The following is an 18,354-nucleotide window of genomic DNA, read 5'->3' on the forward strand; positions in this document are numbered from 1 at the left end:
TTTCAATTTTTCCCCATTCGAGATGATGTTGGCTGTGAATTTGTCATATATGACTTTTATAATATTGAGGTATGTTCCATCTATGCCTATTTTATTAATCATTCTTATCATAAAAGGGTGCTGAATTTACTCAAATGCTTTTTCTGCATCTATTGAGAAGATTATAAGGTCTTCATTTTTGCTTCTATATATGTGGTGAATCTCATTTATAGATTTGAGTATGTTGAGCCATCCTTGCATCTCTGGGATGAAGCCCATTTGACCATGTTGGATTATTTTTTTGATATGCAGCTGAATTTGGGTTGCTGGAATTTTATTGAGAATTTTTGCATCTATATTCATAAGGGATATAAGTCCGTAGTTTTCTTTTTCTGTTGTGTCTGATCCTGGCTTTGGTATGTAGGTGATATTGGCTTCTCAGAACAAGTAGGGGAGGATTCTGATGGGTTTTCCTTTGTAAGTTACCTGATGCTTTCATCTTATGGCTTGTAGGAGTGCCTCTTTTGTGTTTCCTTTGGCCAGTCTGATGACTATATTTCATGGTTCTTTGCTTCTTTGAAATGAATCGCCCAGGGCTCCTTTGAACTTCTTGTACCTGGATATCTAGATTTCTAGCAAGGCCAGGAAAATTTTCCTTAATTATTCCCTCAAATAGGTATTCCAAATCTTGTGTATTTTCTTCTTCACCCTCAAGGATGCCTATGATTCTTATGTTAGGCCTCTTTACATAATCCCATATTTCTTGTAGGGTTTGTTCATTCCTCTTATTTCTCTGTTCTTTCTCTTTAACTTGTTTAACTCAAACGTTTTGTCTTCAAGCTCTGAGATTCTTTCTTCTGCCTGATCTAACCTATTCTTAAGGCTTTCCACTGTGTTTTGCATTTCCTTGAATGAATTTTTCATTTCCAGAAGTTCTGTTTGATTTTTTTTTAATAATTTGATTTCCTTAGTAAATTTTTCATTCATTTCCTGCATTTTTTTTGGTGGTTTCTTTGTGTTGGGTTTCTATTTTCTCTTGCATTTCATTGTGTTTCCCTATGATCCATATTCAAAATTCTTCATCTGTCATTTTGATCTTTCCATTTTGGATGATATCCATTGGTATGGAGTTATTGTTTTCTTTTGGGGATGCCCTTTGGCTCTGATTTTTAATGTTTCTGGAATTCTTTCACTAATTTCTTCTCATGTGCCCTCTTGATCGAGATCTGGGGTTGCTAGGCCTGGCTTACAGGCCTGTCTCCGGTTCCCCACAGATCAATCCCTGAGCTCGCCAGGCAGAGGAATGCTGGTCCTGAGTTGCCTATGGGGTATTCTAGCAGGTTAGATGTACCCCTCAGGTTACTTCTGACCTGCTGTCTTCCCTTTTCCCAGCAGTGTGCAGTGAGTTAGGTCCCCCAGCTTAGTCTCAGGGCTGGTGGGCGCTAATTAGGAGTATTACCACTTCCAGCTGCTTCCTGTTTGCTTGAGTTGGAAGGCACTAGTTTAGCTACCGGGTTGTTCTCCCTGTCATCGATTGTTATTTGCTTGGAAGAGGCAGCTGCGGAGATTGTCTTTGTACCTGTGGTAAACTCTGTTCCCCCCAGCTCGTGCATAGGAATGCCCAAGCTTTAGAAGGGATCCAGAGATTTGCTTGATGTCTATTCCGCATAATGTGTGGGGAGAAGCAAGACAAATGTCCTATTCAGCCACTAGGGGGAGTCGCTTGTATGAAATTCAGGGTAATCTCTCGAAGCCAGGTAGGCTGTTCATGTCTTGCGGGGCACCAGTTCTGGCTCACCTGTGTAAGCCACCAGCATGTGATCCTGTGAAATGCCTGTGGGCAGAAAGCTTGCAAATTGCGGCGACCCTGCTCTCAGTGGTGGGCCCGGCCAGGAATACGCACCCACCATGGAGATGTAGCCGTTTGTATGCTACTTAGTTCAGAGTATTCTGGCGGTTGCAATGGGGCAGAGGGGCCACGGCTACTAGCGGGCGGAAAGCTAAAATTACTCTCTCTAATGCCGGGATTGGATGGGGTACAGGGAGTAAGTAAGTTTAGATGTAAGATAGCCAGCACTCCAATCTGTCATGGCACTTTCCTGAAAAGTGTCCCTCGCAAACACTTGAACTCCTGTGGATCACTGGTTCACCTCCCTATTCCTATTTAACTGTCATGCCTGGGCTCATAGAGGGTGGAAGGGCCTCCAAAATGTTTTATGTTCTGATGGTCACTGAAGGTATATGTGGCGGAGGGGAAGCCCTCTTTACTCTGTCACTGGATTCCGAGACTCTCTGGGTTTGGATTTGCCACTGTCTTCTCTTCTCTATCTTCTTCTTTCTTAGCTTTGCAGTTTTTCTCAGTTGGGTCTCCAGACATCTCTGTTGTCTTTCCCTATGATCCACACTTGAGCTGCAACTACTCTTTACTTTCCTCAGTCCAATATTGCACCTCCAACTGGGATGATCCAAAAAGAGATGTCTGTAGTTGGCCATCTTGGCTTCCCTTATAATTCTTAAATTTGCAAATACCATTAAATAATTTGTGAATGTATTTTATCTTTTTTTTTTTGGTTAAAGTATTATAATTGGGGCTATTTTGAGGAGCAAATTAGTACTAAATTACATATGTCTGATGTAAAATAATGTTCATTTTGAAAAGAGATGAAATTGAAATAATTGAACCTTTTATTGTAGTTGAACTTTCCTCTTCTCTCTTTCCTTTCAGCAGTAACGATAGAGTACAGAATTAATTTCTTTTACATGTTGTGGTTTGATTAAATCCCCTTAAAATATAAAAAGACAATCCCCAAACCACAGTTTCTTTACAGTCCTGGAATTGACTTTCTTACAATGCTTTCGTCATAGGTTGGCTTATGATAAGGAAAGGTAAGAGTATGGATTTGAATTGCTGCTAGCAAAAAAGCTTAGCCTATACTCTTCATGCAGTCATAGAATCAGGAATTATTTTAAACATCATCCTCAAACCTGTGTTAAACACCTACATAATGCAGAGCACTGGACTGGAATTTGGAAGTGGATATCATCAGCGGTGTTTGGCTCTGTTTGCTGCTCCTCAAGAAGTCCTGAGCTATGTAGAATAGCCACGCACTCAGATTTGTGGCTGTTGTCTTTGAATCCTGCAATTACTGTTGGAGAACTTCACCATATGTCAAAACTTCCTTACTCTGCTAGGTTTGGCTATGCCAAGTTATTTTAAGGAACAGATTGATGATTAATAGCAGAACTTTTTGGTGAGTCTTTAGGAAGAAAAAACTTTGTGTCCAGGCATTTATCCCAGGGACATATGTGAAACATAGAGGAAATTAGAACTGAACTCAGTATGGAGAGCGGTCTCAGACTCTGATGTGTGTTGTGTGCTTCCTGTATCAGCTTCCCTATCTCTGTAGTACTGCAGAGACTTGCGGCTTTAAAGAAGGAAGATGAGAGTTAGAAATGTGCATCATGAAATAGCCAGAACACAGGACTTCAAGATGAATTTAGGTTAATCTTCCCCGGGAAGGAGCAGTTTCCACAACTTGGTGCAGGTCTCAGTGTAGGTTGAGAAATAAAACATTCCAAAAGAGGGAGAAAGAGAATCATTGATTTAGTGGGGCCGTTAATAGCCAGGGTAAATGAGTTTCCTTTGAAGTAAGAGGCTCTGCCACAGGAAAGAAAGGCAGCATCTCTGCAAATAGAAGTGAGAAGGATTCAAGTATAAAAAGAAAGCAAAGATTCTAGGGTATTTTTAATTTGATTTTTGGGAGTCTGGATATCTGTAACTCTTGCAGATACAGTTTCAGTTAAGTGACAGGAAAGAAAAACAGAGAAAGAAACTGGATGTCTATTATTAAACCCTTTTCAAATATTAAGTTATTTTTTCCTACAGCATCATTCTTTGGTCTATAGATTTTCATTCTTTTTTGTCATTAAATTCAAGAGCATAGCTATGTATGGCTTATAATGCAATATCCTACGTGAACTTCAAACTGTAGATGAATTTTAAGGTGAAATGAATTATTTCAACTAATACATTACAGATTTAAACTTGGGTGTGGTAATTCACAAGGCAATAAAAAAAAGTTAACGCTGTGCTTAGGGCTCTATGGAAAAACAGCAGGAGCCCAGTGCAATTTCAATCAGGTCACTTACTAAGATATTTTTGAAGCCATTGATCCAACCTAGGGAACATTTACTGAGAACTTATTAGATTCTAGACACTGGTAAGCACTAATATTTTAGAACAACAATGCTATGAAGAAGATTGGGAAATCACAATTACAGAAAGGAGGAATTCATGATCAGAGAAGTGGAGTAGTATACGACATATTGCACAGCTAAAAATGACAGACCCATATGGTCCTTAATGCAAATGCCAGCGCTGCCCGCTGGAGGATGCTGCCCTAGTAGCAGAGAAGCACAGTCCAGGTGTGAATTAATGGGATTACAAAGCTCTTTTATATACATTATTTTATTAGGTTCTCATAGTAATCCTGGGAAGTAGGTATTGTTACTTTTATTTTTTTGAGTGAGTAAAGTAAAGCTGGCTGTGATTATATAACTCATTATAAGCTCCAAGTGGCAGAGATAGGTGCTTAGATTCTGATTATTAATAATTGTTTGGTCACTGCCATATTTATGAATCTACAGGTGCTTCTTAACTGCACACATCATCCAAAGCCAAAATCACAAGATTTCCTGCCCATTAAAAATCTCAGGGTTAATTTATTTACTAAAATGGCTTTTCATCACTTTCTATCTCTCCCTTTACCTTTTCTTTCCCCAGTTCTTAAAGAATGTCACTGATGTAGTTTTCATTTTAAGCCACCACTATGCTCCATCTATCTTTTTTTTTTTTTGATTGTTTCAGGAGCCACTGTGGAACTAAACACTAGCTTTTTCCTGGCCTTCAAAATTAACACTCAAACATCTTTTTATCTTTATAGAAAATTTCCTATTAGTATCCTAAAAATAAAAAGGAAATACTGGTTAATTAAAAAATGGCAAACACCAAGGAAAGTATATGGTTCAAGATATCTTTAAAAGCAGAAGCCTAGTTAGGACTGGCCTTAGTTCTCTGTGAAATGTGAATAGTAGTACTATGTCTACTACTCTTGAACTCCCTTCTGTGATTCTCTTTCTAGATAGTTCCCTAGAAGTCTTCAATCTTTCATCATTTGTCATTTCTCTAATTGTTGACCTCTAACACTCAGTGCTTCCCTTCATTTCAGTTCTTGTAGTTTTCCCAGGAGTTCTGTTAGTCCCCAGATGCCAGGAGCTCCATTTGTGTAATCAGGCAAGTGCAGTAAGGCAGTAAACCAGGCCCACATTTCAGCCACGTCTTTGTGACTGGTACTCCAGAAAGAAAGGGTGGCTGATTATTTTGAGAAATGGAGAAAGTAGAAAAACGTGGGGATGCCATGGGAATGGAGATATTTATTTTGACCATTCTCAACCCCTTTCTCTAAATCAGTGGCTGTCACCAAAATCCTGAGGTTGAGGCCAGATGAAGGCTGGATTCTGGAGGGGACAATGCAAAACACTCAGAATTTCCTGAGGAGAAGAACTGTGACCATGACAAATACATCCTAGAGACAGGATGCCTTAGAATGGGAAAACTGGAACAGGAAAGCTCTTTGTCTCTCCAGTCATTATGTGTTAAGGATAGAGGTTGAAAGATTGATCTTTTACAGGATTTAGTTTCCCTTTGCAATATTTAGGCTTAATGTTTATTATTTATATATTCTGTTTATAAGCTAGTTGTCAGTTGAGGCCTCCCTCACTCAAAGATGTATAAACTTGACTTGAACTACTAATACCATGGCTTGTGGAAGCCCCACGTCTTTCAAAATGTCAGAGACATCTCAGGTTTTATGCATTATGGTCTGTTTTCTGTATTTATGAAGGCTTTATAGTTATGTGTGCTCTGTTTTATTTCATATCAAATGGACGTAAATGTTTGCTAGTTTCCAAAAAGAACCCTTGCTATAGTCTGAATGTGTCCCCTCCAAAATTCATGTATTGCGCAGGTATTCAGGTATTACTAAGAGGTGGGGCCTTTAAGGAGTGATTAGGCCATGAGGGCTCCTTTCTCATGAATGGGATTAAACACCATTACAAAAGGCTGGATGGAGAGAATTCATCTCTCTTGCCCTTCAGTCTTCCACCATGTGAGGACATAGCATTTTCCCTTCAGAGGTTGCAGCACTCACCAGACAAGCGAACCTGCTGGGACCTTGACCTGGGATTTCTCAGCCCCTAAAAGTATGAGAAAATAAGTTTCTGTTCTTCGTAAATCACCTAGTCTCAGCTATTTTGTTACAGAAGCACGGAAGACTAAGACAGTCCTTTATGAACTCTTTGGCTTCCGCTTTATCTCTTTTTCATTTCTATCATTTTCTCTCTTTCCTACTTTCTCCTTTTCTGGATGCCCCAAATTCCTTCTTGTCCAAAATATTTGCATTGGCAAGTAGTCGGTCTTTGTAGACAATCTTACCCCAAAATAGCTTAAAGTCTTTTTTCAACAAAAGTGAGTTTCTGCTTAAGAAGATTCTTGTACCTACTTGTAGCTGCTAGACAAATAATATTTTCTCTATATCTTAATAAAGTTAAATTACTTTTTAAATTTCATCTTTAGAAATCACAAGTCAGAATGGTCTAGTTTAACCAATTATTTCTTTACAGGTGATAGTGACCTCTCTATTATTTTGCCTCCAAGTTGTAAAGGTTTTTTTTGTGAATATATTTGTCATGACATGGGGAAAAACTCCATGAATACTGGGAAACTTTTCTAACTCTTCTGCCCCAAAAGAGAGTTATGGTAGATTTACACAAAGAGGACTTCAGGACAGAAGCTAGTAGAATTTAGCAGGATACACAGTTTTCTCATTTCTGTTACATACTTAAATATGTCATATTCTTCTTTTTCTTCCCTGAGTAAAGTTTTGATGTTGCAGCAGTCACCTTCTAGCTGGAGCCAGCATACTAGGAAAAATGTTCTGTAACCAGGCTTGAATATTTTTCCTTCTCAGACAACTCTTCATAGGGAACTCCACTGATGATCCTATGAATATGACTTCCACTTGTCATTGGAATGCTATTGATTTTCCCTGAATTTGTAGGTTGTTGGATCAGACATTACTAAATTCATGAAAGGTTCTCAAGTTCTATGGATCCTGGTATCCCATAGTCAGGCATTCAGTGTCAGTAGGTGCCAGTAATGATCCAAGACTATTTCTTAAACGAATGATTAAAATAGAGGATAGTTAGTTGCTGAAGAGGACCTTTCTTATGATTTTTTGACCAGAGTCAAGCACAGGATTCATACAGTATCTTGACCTGCCATAGACATTATAGCCGCCATTGAATCTGTTGGGTCTTAGAGACCAAGTGACATATGGACTTCTACAGAAGACTGGACCAGCTAGAAAAATCATCTTTTGCTCCCTGAATCTGAGAAATCTTATGGTTTACTTAGTAGTGTCCAGATATGTTACATGCCGCCTTTAAAATCTGAAGAGGTCTACCAAGTGCCCTATCTTGGTTGTAGGAGGTACAAATTTGGCTTCTTATTTATTTATTTTTTTGAGGCAGAGTCTCAGTCTGTTGCCCGGGCTAGAGTGCCGTGGTGTCAGCCTAGTTCACAGCAACCTCAAACTCCTGGGCTCAAGCAATCCTTCTGCCTCAGCCTCCCGAGTAGCTGGGACTATGCTCGGCTAATTTTTCTATATATTTTTTTAGCTGTCCATATAATTTCTTTCTATTTTTAGTAGAGATGGGGTCTCGCTCTTGCTCAGGCTGGTCTCGAACTCCTGAGAGCAAACGATCCGCCTGCCTCAGCCTCCCAGAGTGCTAGGATTACAGGCATGAGCCACTGCACCCAGCCCAAATTTGGCTTCTTTTATTTCACTTTGGAGATGATATATTGCTATGTTTCACATGACTGGACCTCCAGAAATGCCAAGAAGCTCACAGGTTCTTGGATTTTGTGGAATTTTTGCTTCAATATGTACGAAAATATTTTCCCAGGGCATCTAGAGTACCTTCTCCTTCCTACTCACCAGGTCCTGCCAGGAGAATGTCATCAGTGTAGTTGAACTGAATATTGATGTCCTCTGGGATGGTGAGAAGACCAAAGGGACTGAGAATAAATTATGAAATAGAGATGGAGAGCATATATAGCCATGCCAAGTAAAAATAAATTGACTCTGTATTTTCTGTTTATTGCAAAAAGAAAAGAAAGGATATGCCAGATCAATAGTTGTACACCTTGCTCCAGGGGCTAGGTGGGGTTGTTTTAGCAAAGGCACCACCTCTGAGAAAGTAACTGAAACTGAAGCAGTTAATATTAAATACCAAAGAAAACTTGTTCCACAAAGCCCATCTGTCCTTTGTACCAACATTAATTGGGGATGTGGTAGGGTTCGTCGTCCCTACGTTTTTCAAGTCTTTGTTGGCGGCTCTATACTTATGACTCCACTTGATGTTGGAGTGCTATAATTCCCTCAGGGATATGGTATCGCTTTTGGTTCAATATTTTAGCAGAACATGAGGGAGGAGCAACAGGGGCTTCTACTGGCCATTTCAACCATAAGAGTTCTCTACCTGTAGGTCAGAGAACCATTATGGTGATCACTTCCAACTGTACTCTTGGAAAATAAGGAAAAAACACAGTTTGGGCTCACAGATCCAATGGGCATATCATGAAGTGGACTCAGGCCAAAACTCTGTCTGTCACCTAATCCCCATAGCCCCCTAGCCCCAACCTCTACTAGAAAACTTTAGAAGCATTTTAGGTCCGTATTAACTCAGACCAGTTTCTGAAAATTTATTATACGTATTTGGGTATTTACCTTCTTCCAGTACTCATTTACCCTGGTCTGCCTGTCTGTTTGGAGAATGCCAACAGGAGGATTTATAATATGTATCTGTGGTGCTATAATAAGATCCTTCATTGACTTATTAATCCTTCTCTGTAATCAAGGGGTTCTGGAACTGACTCAGGTCTAGGACTTTGTTTAGGGGCCATGACTATTTATTATGATGACTCAAATATGGTCTCATTCACCCAATCTAATTTTTTTGGTTGTTATTGGTATAATGATCAAGTAGGATATTAGCTACCTGTTTATTTTGCTCCTAGATACCTCGTGATCAATATGCAAATACCAAAGATTTCTACAGGACAATTCATTTTTATTGCACTCTGGCCCTGATGCCTATAACACTAACCACGTGCACCTCATCTCAGTGGTTCCCAGGCTCCTTTTTGGTCTCTGCCACCTTAGGATCCCATCATACCTGTTCAGATCAAGTTCCATTTCAAAGGCAGCATGCTTCATCCTTCTCCTTGGCCTACCAAGGACAGACATTAGTGTACTTTTTGGTGATACTGGTGCTTTTCACATCCACATATTTCAGAAATTCTTTGAATCTTTTACTATGCCTGAAACTGGGAATTTAAAAAGTTCAACTTATTGCTTAACCTTTTAATATCCTGCATATTTACAAACAGCCAGCCTAATTTCTAGTTTCTGTGCTTTTTGTGACCCTCTTAATAAAATTTCAAAGAAGCCATTTGGTCTGCCAAATGCTTTCCTTCAATAGTCACTTTATTACTGGTTACCAAATTGCTATTTTAAGCAATATTTGCCACTGTATCCTATGCCAAGGATTAGTAGTGTGCCATCCTCTAATGTTAACCATATCTTTATTGGCTTCAAATTCAATTAGGTAAGACAATCAATCTCATTTCCCTGAGGAGTTTTTACCCTCAAACACTTAAGGTAAAAACAATATACAGACCAGTTTCTTGAGTTGCAGACAACAGAATCCACTCCAGCCAATTTCAACAGATTTATTAAGGGACATAGAAAGCTCAGGATGAACAAACAGACTACAGGCTGTGTGATGGTTACTTTCCCCTAGCTATCTACCTGTTCCCCATTCCCCAGGTCATTCTTTGTCCTGCTGCACCTCAGGACATGGACTTCCATGGACTGCATTAGCTGGGCTCTTTGCACCTTGGCTTGCAGTTGGGTCCATCCAATGGGAAGCATCAGTATAAAGATCAGAATCAAGAATAAGGAAAGGTTAGGTATTTTTTCCTTCTTTTCTTTTTTCCCCTATGCCATGGTTCTGGCAGTGGCCAGATTCCTCTAAGGCTATATCTTCTGTCAGGTGGGCTTTCTTTTCTGCCATTAACTTTCCTTGAGATTCAGGAACACCATTACCTTTCTTGTCCCTTTAAGCCTAAGGGAGGTTAGTCTCTGGCTATATAACCATCCACTTTTTGTTCCCTTGAATTTTTCTATATTTCTGCAATTGTCCATTTAATAAATTCTTTACAGCTATACCTTTCTGAATATATTAGCTATTTCCTATTGGGAGCCTGATTGATATAGGTTGAGTTTCTGAGACTGACAGCAGCATCTGCTACCTCTGCAAAGACTAGGCAGTTCTCAATTATGAAGGTGCCACCCTAGCTACCAGGTCCAGAAGGATGTCATGCCTTTCACGATCAGTAAGCTGCTGAATCAGGAGCTTCTGCCATACCTAGGGACTCCAGAACAACACTGACACTGCTATTTTCCACCCAGATAGATGTTGTTCTCATCTGGTATTGCAATTCAGTTCTGAATTAAAGTCTTGCCCAAGTGCATCTGATGGTGGGATTTAAATCACCTGTCATCACTTAAGCAGCAAGGGAAGATGGATGAAAGTGTTTGAATTTTTATGTTTGGGAGGAAGAATTTATACCTATTTCCAAATGTGAGAGGTATTTAGAAAATTTGGGGCATGTGTGAATGACAGATGTTCACTTCTTCTTATATCTTTCATTCTCTTTTATCCTTTATTGATCATAATCACTCAACTGACTTCCATTCGTGTTTAATCATAAGTTTTCCAATGTCTTCTATCATTATTTCCCATTTTTTGGTCCTATTTCTCATCCTTCATTACTTTTCTTTTGCTTTAGAATAGTCTCAGAGTGTCTTCTACCAACCACAATTTAAAAACTTTTCTTCAAACTAGTGATAAGAGCCCCGGTATGGTTAAGGCTGGCCTCTTCCCTTATTGAGGACTCAGAACTGCTTTTTCCTGGTCAAGTAAAGCTTGGATTCCTTTGAAGATACAGGGATAATGCACAGATCCAAGGCCCAGAGAAATTGTAGAGCAGTGGTTCTCAAAGTGTTTGAGCACTCCTGTGAGTCAACAAGATCCTTTCAGGAGGCCCATGAGATTCTCCCTTTTCCACTTACTTGCAAAGATGAATTTTCTTCATCTACTTCTATAAAAATAATATACCATAACAGGTTGAATGCTAAAGCCAATATGAGAATTCAGCTGCCTTCTCTTAAGCCAGATATTAAAGAATTTTGTGAAGGGCAGCCAAGACGGCCAATTAGAGACATTGTTTATTTGGATCATCCTGGCTGGAAGGTAGAATATTGGACTGATGAAATTGGAAAGCAATTGAAGCTCAGGTGTGAATCACAGGAAGAAACAACACAGACATCTAGAGACCCAAATGAGAAAAACTGCGAAGTTGAGAAAGAAGAAGACAGAGGAGAGAAGATAGTGGTGTGGTCCAAACCCAGAGAAGCTCAGAGCCCAGTGAAATGGTAAGAGGGACTTCCCTCCCCTACATAGATACCTTCAGTGAGCATCATAATGTAAAACATTTTGGAGGCACTTCCATCTTCCATGAGCCCAGGCATGGTGGCCAAATAGGAACAGTGGGGTGAACCCGTGATCCTCAGGAGTTTGGGTGTTCAAAATGGACGCTTTTCAGGAGAGTGCCATGAGAGATTGGAGTGCTGGCTATCTTACACCTAGACACTTCTTCCTCTGTACCTCCTCCAATCCTGGCATTAGAGAGAGCAATTTTAGCTCTTAAGCCAGCTGGTAGCCATGGCCTGTCACCCCCATTGCAACTGTGAGAATACTCTGCCGAGCTGCACATGAACAGCTGCATCTACACAGTGGGTGCATATTCCCGGCTGAGCCTGCCACTGAGAGCAGGGCCACCATAATTTATGAGCTTCCTGCCTGCAATAGTTTCATGGGATTGTGTGTTGGTGGCTTAGACAGGTGTGTGGGAACCAGTGCCCCCCAAGATAAGAGAGTGGGGCAGGGAGACATAGGGGAGAGGTTTCAGTCCCGGACACAGGTGGCAAAAAAGCCCTCAGGGATATATCCAACAGTAGAGTGTGGAAGGGTGGCAAGGAATGGGGATATATGAGCATGCCCATTCCACACCCCTGCTGGAAAATCACCATATTGGATAGGGGTGAAGCACTTGGAGTGAATTAGCTTAACCCCTTGTTCCCATGACACCTGAATGCCTTGGTTGTGCCAGCTGAACCAGAGCAGCGGCTGGTACCCCCACTCCTTACAATATGGAGGGCAGACTGAGCCAAGAAACTCATGAGCCTCTGTTTCTTCCAGGTGAGAGCATGCCCCTGCAAATGAATAGGTTTGTCTCTCTCCCCTTGGGGTCTTATGGTGGAAAAGGTGTGCACAATTGGGGACCTCCCCATCTACCAGCATCCCATGGAGATGCACCCTAGGGAGTCAGACACATGGACTGAGGGGTAGTTTGAGAGCTGGTCTCTGGCAGTGAGGGAACTCACATGAATTGATCTGATGGGAGAGTGCTGTAGAGTTACAGGGAGTGAATAGGGAGGGCACCCATACCACCTTGCAGAGAAACTGCACTAGTGGACAGGAAGGAAAGAACCTGCCTGAAGCCTTAGCTCTCAAGCATCTAGGCACCTCCCTCAGGAACAACCTAGCTGGCTTGGAGAGATTTCCCTCAACTTCACACCAGTGGCGTCCCCTACTCGCTGGATAAGCAACCGCTGAGACCCACTGAGGCATTGCAAAACCTCTCTCTGCTCTCACAATCCAGCCATGATTTGTCTTGTTACTCCCTCAGCCTTAGGGGGAGTAGAGATCAAACAAAACCCCTGGGAGATACAGGGTCCCTTCTAAAGCTTGGGGCATTCATATGCCACACCCTGAGGAATGAGAGCTTACCATGGGCACAAAAGACCATCTCAGCAGCTGACTCTTCCATGCAAATATCAATCAATGACAGGGAGAACAACCCTGTAATTAAACATAGCACCTTCCAACTAAAGCAAACAAGGAGCAGCTGATTCATACTCAAAAATACCACCCATCATCACAGAAATTAAGCTGGGGGAACTAATTCACTACACACTGCTGGGAAGAGGTGAAAACAGCAGGTCAGAGGTAACCCACATATTACTCAGCCATAAAAAAATGAACTAATATCTTTTATATATCAGAATTCAAGCTATACTACAAAACTATAGTAACCTAAACAATATGGTATTCACACAAGAACAGAAATGTAGACTAATGGATCAGAACAGAGAACCTAGATATAAAACCATTCTCACTCATACTGCCATCTGATCTTTGACAAAGCAGGCAAAAACATACAACAGGGAAAAAAATCAGTATTCAATAAATGGTGCTGGGAAAATTAGATAGCCGCAAGTACAAGACTGAAACAGGATCTGCACCTCTCACTACTCACAAAAATTAATTCACAATGGATAACAGACTTAAACCTAAGGCATGAAAGGATAAGAATTCTGGAAGAATAGGTTGGAAAAACTCTTGTAGATGTTGGCCTAGGCAAAGAATTTATGAGGCGGACCCCAATGGCAATTACAGCAGCAACAAAAACCAATAAATGGGACCTGATTAAATTAAAAAGCTTCTGTATAGCCAAGGAGACAATCAATAGAGTAAATAGACTACCTACAGAATGGGAGAAAATATTTGCATGCTATCCATCCAATAAAGGGCTAGTAACCAGAATCTACAAAGAACTCAAGCAAATCAGCAAGAAAAATTAAACAACCCCATTATAAAGTGGGCAAAAGACATGAACAGAAACTTTTTAAAAGAAGGTAGACTAATGGCCAATAAACACATGAAAAATGTTCATCATCTCTAATCATCAGGGAAATGCAAATCAAAACCACAATGAGATGTCACCTAATTCCTGTGAGAATGGCTTTTATCAAAAAGTCCCAAAACAATAGATGCTGGCATAGATGTGGAGAAAAGGGAACACTTATACACTGTTGGTGGGACTGCAAACTAGTACAACCTCTATGGAAAGAAGTATGGGGATACCTCAAAGAACTGAAAGTAGACCTACCATGTATTCACCAATCCCACTACTGGGTATTCAGTATTAAATTGGAACTAATTGATCAACATTCATGTGTACATATGGTAGTACAATTCAAGGGAATTCATGTAGGTGGGAAGGTGGACGAGGGGATGGATAAATTCATTCCTAACAGGTACAATGCACTCTAGCTGGGTGATGGACACCCTTATAACTTTGACTCAAACTGTACAAAAGCAATTCATGGAACCAAAACATTTGTATGCCTGTTAATATTCTGAAATAAAAAAATAAAGATATATTTCAGATATACAAAGAAAAAAAGGAATTTTGTAAAACATAAACCAATGCTATTCTTCTCAAATTATTTCATTTTGGAAATAATAGTAATTTCTGTATTTATTTTAAATAAAGAAATATTTAATAATTTATTTTATATTAAACAATTATATTAAATAAAAATGTTTAATAATAAATATTTAAATAAATATTTTAAATCTTGTTAGTTTTACTTTTCAATACTGTAAATATTAATAGATAGGATCCACATAAACAAAAGCTTTTTGGGTCTTCAACTTTTAAGAGTTTAAATGGATCTTAAGACCAAATATTTGAGAACCTCTGATACAAAGTGTTGTTTCTGTGGGTTGACTGGGTTACAAACCAAGGCACAGTTGAGATAAAATAGGCCTTGCTATGACTACTACAATTTGAAGGCCCATCCATCATTTAATATCTAATTTTATTTTCATCAGTGACCCATGTGGCCTAATTTTTATCTAATTTACTCTTCCAAATCTTCATGAAAGTAACCAGTCAAGAAATTTCAGAATTCTCAAGTTTCCTAATGAATCAAATCAAATATACCATTACAAATAATCATAGAAAAATGCCAGACCTTCATTTTAACTGTTTAATTGGATAATTCTTTAAAGTATATGTAACCTTAATAATATAACTTTGGTCTCTATAAATCAGATCATATATCTCAGTTAAAATCAAATCTAAAATCCATCATGTATTTATAGCTTTAATTTACTTGATATATCTCCTCTCTTGTTGAATAGTCTATGTAACTGCTATAAGAGTTGTTCACTAATGCCTTTATAATTACATCCAATAATTCTTGACAAAGTTCCAAAATATTTTAACAATAAAAATGCAGAATCATGTCGTAAATTTAGAGTAACACTCCTTTATCCTTTCTTTCTAAGTTTCGCTGCAGACCAGCTACAATGTCCCTAAACTGTTTGCATGGATTAAATAGCCATGTCAGTGTTACTAACTTTACATGCTGTGGAATTGCATATCCAGAGTATCAGATAATGGTAGAGGAAGGAGGTTTTAAAATTCTAAAATAATAAGCAGATTGGCCCAAATAATTCTGTGGTAGAGGCTGCCAATCATGGCTGGCACATGATTGCTTAGCAAGAGATATATTAGCCCCCCCACCTTGCAGCTATGCATGCTCATGTGACTAAGTGATCACCAATGGAATGTGAATTAAAGGCAAATTAGAATCCACGAGGATGGAGGGGCCAACCCATTGTTTTGAGTCCCTGAATAGCTTTGTGTAGTAGAGTCCAACTGTTCATTCTCAATTATTACATGAGGAAGAAATAAACTTTTATCTTGGTTAGGCTATTGCATTTTGGTCTTTCTTTTTTTTACAGTAGCTTAGCTTTCATCCTAACTAATGCAATTCCAAAATAAAAATATAAGATTTTGATGTAATATCTCCAGGCTAAAGAATGGAGCCAATTAAAATTAAATTAAAATTTAATTTAAATATAATCAGCAGGCTTGATTAATTTAATAATTAAAATATTTTTTCTTTCATCTTTATTTTTTTATTTATACACATTTATGGGGTACATGTGCAATGTTCACCAACAGGGTTTAATATTAAAAGTATTAGTAATTGTAAACATGTCCATTCTGGAGCTACACCAAAATAGATATTTAGCTTCCCAGTTTCTAGCAACACCTGAGTACATTTTAGACTTCTTAAACTGAATTTAATTCTCTATGTCTATTTTGCAGGGTTACTTTAATTCACCTTGGGAAGAAAATCTTAAGTGAAATTTTTCCAGAATCTCCCTGAACCTCTCTTATCTCAATGCATCCACAAAGATGGAATTGCTGTTCTCATCACTCATACTGGATGTTAAGGATTCATTCTGCTAGTGGCCCCTTACTCCTTGGGGATAGCCTGGTTTGTTGAACTTTCAGTCTGCCTATAGAACAAGAGCATTCAGGAAAATAGACTCATGATGGGCAAGTCTTCAGTTCCTGGAAATATTTAAGGACAAGAAGGTAGAGTCCTTGGCAGGAAGGGCAATATATCAGCGGTAGTTAGGACAGAGGTCCTCAACAGTTTAACCTAGGACATACTTGGTATTCTCATGTCTGACACTCTTATGGGCTCATTTACCAGTGCCATTACCAGTTTGTTACTCATAACCTTGTTTCTTTCTCCCTCTTTCATTAAAGCTATCAGAATGCAAGTGAGTGAGAGTAATTTTATTATATCAATAATATTGCATGTACTTTAATTTTTTGTAAAACTGAAATATTTAAATTTTAATGTTTTTATTATTAGATCCAAGTTATTTTTTTATTTCCATTAAATGAAGTAACCATTATGTTGCCAAATTCTGTAACTTACAGTTCCAGACTAGATAGATTTTTAAAATAGATTATTTTAAATAGATAATAGATATTTTAAAAATAGATTAATGGAATTTCCAGCTAATTCACTCTCAATATTAGCACAGTGCTGCACTCTTTAGGTCTTAAAACTCCTTATAAATGAAAACATAATAATACAAATTCTGCTATGAGATATGGTATACAAAATAGATTTATATTGTTTACACATAAAATGATCTTTGGTTTCAATAATAGTGTGACTCAGTTTCTTTCAAACAGTGATTGGTGGGACATAAATTATGAAGCTCCAGAAAATAATAGTAGTGAGGGAATTAATTAAATGTTGAACAAGGGGCTGTCTTCAATGAGTGTTCAAATCCTGATAGACCGTAATTCTTATGATACTTCAGTTCTCTGTGTTATCTGATTTTAAAATGTTAACCTTTCAAAAACGGCATTATACTTTAAACCTCAAATCAAAATGAGTTTGTATCTGCCTTCTATAAATAAAAACCTATGACGTATACTTACATGGGTAGGGCTAGTCCAGATTTGATGTTGTTTTTTTGTGCTACCCATCGCATTTTATGTAATACTTTCTGTTTTCTAACACATCGCAACAGTCATAACTTCTTTAAAGCCTGCCTTCCACCCCGACCCCTTAGGTGCCTGGGAAGTAGTGACTGTATTGGTCTCGCTCACTCCCCTACCCCAGGCCCATGAGGGTAGTCACTGTGTGGGTCTAGCTCACTCCTTTCTTCTCAGCATTTAGCACAATGGATGCCCTACAGGCAATTCTCATTAAACACTTAACCAGAATACATTGAATTGATTAGAATTAGGTTCTTAACAAATACCTCTTGAATGATTAAAACTCAATTATCTGGGCCAGAGCTCATTGTTTGATAAAAGAAATATAAGGCTGGTCTGAAGGTAGTGAGTTAACTCACTCGATTGTTCACAGTTAGTTACAGATTGAACTCCTTATTCTACTACTTACTTCCCTTCTCACTACTGCACTTGACCAGCATTTAAAAAAAAAGAAATATAAAACTCAGATTCAAAAGAGTAATTTCAGTTGTGCTCCAACTGAAGATCTAACTGTATTCTTTCCTTGAACTTCCACCAACCGAGTCCTCAGGCGCTCACGTCTGCTTCCTATTTCCCCCCATATGCTGGTGCTAGCTGGAAAAACAAATTTAGGTTTTTATTTCTGTGGCTGACAAATTGGATATTTAGAACCAAAGAATTTAGTTAAGCTAATCATTATTGTTTTCTGCATCTTAATTTCCCTTCTCTAAGATTAGGGAATTATATAGCATCTGTCTGTCACTTGTGGAGGGGAAACTGTTGTTGGTCACTTGAGCTTTCGCTGTTCAGCCTCTGTGGGGCTCCATTTGGCAGGGGAAGGTGCTAAATATAGACTTCTTCAGATTCTAACCTCTCCATTTTCAATGCAGTGGGTTTAGAACTTGTAGTCATGACTCAGGTATGCAGACATATAACTTTCTTTATTTCTCTGTGAGCTCAACTTACCCCTGAGACCCATT

Source organism: Eulemur rufifrons, chromosome 15, assembly GCF_041146395.1.
Source record: "Eulemur rufifrons isolate Redbay chromosome 15, OSU_ERuf_1, whole genome shotgun sequence".
In the NCBI taxonomy this organism is placed as follows: Eukaryota; Metazoa; Chordata; class Mammalia; order Primates; family Lemuridae; genus Eulemur; species Eulemur rufifrons.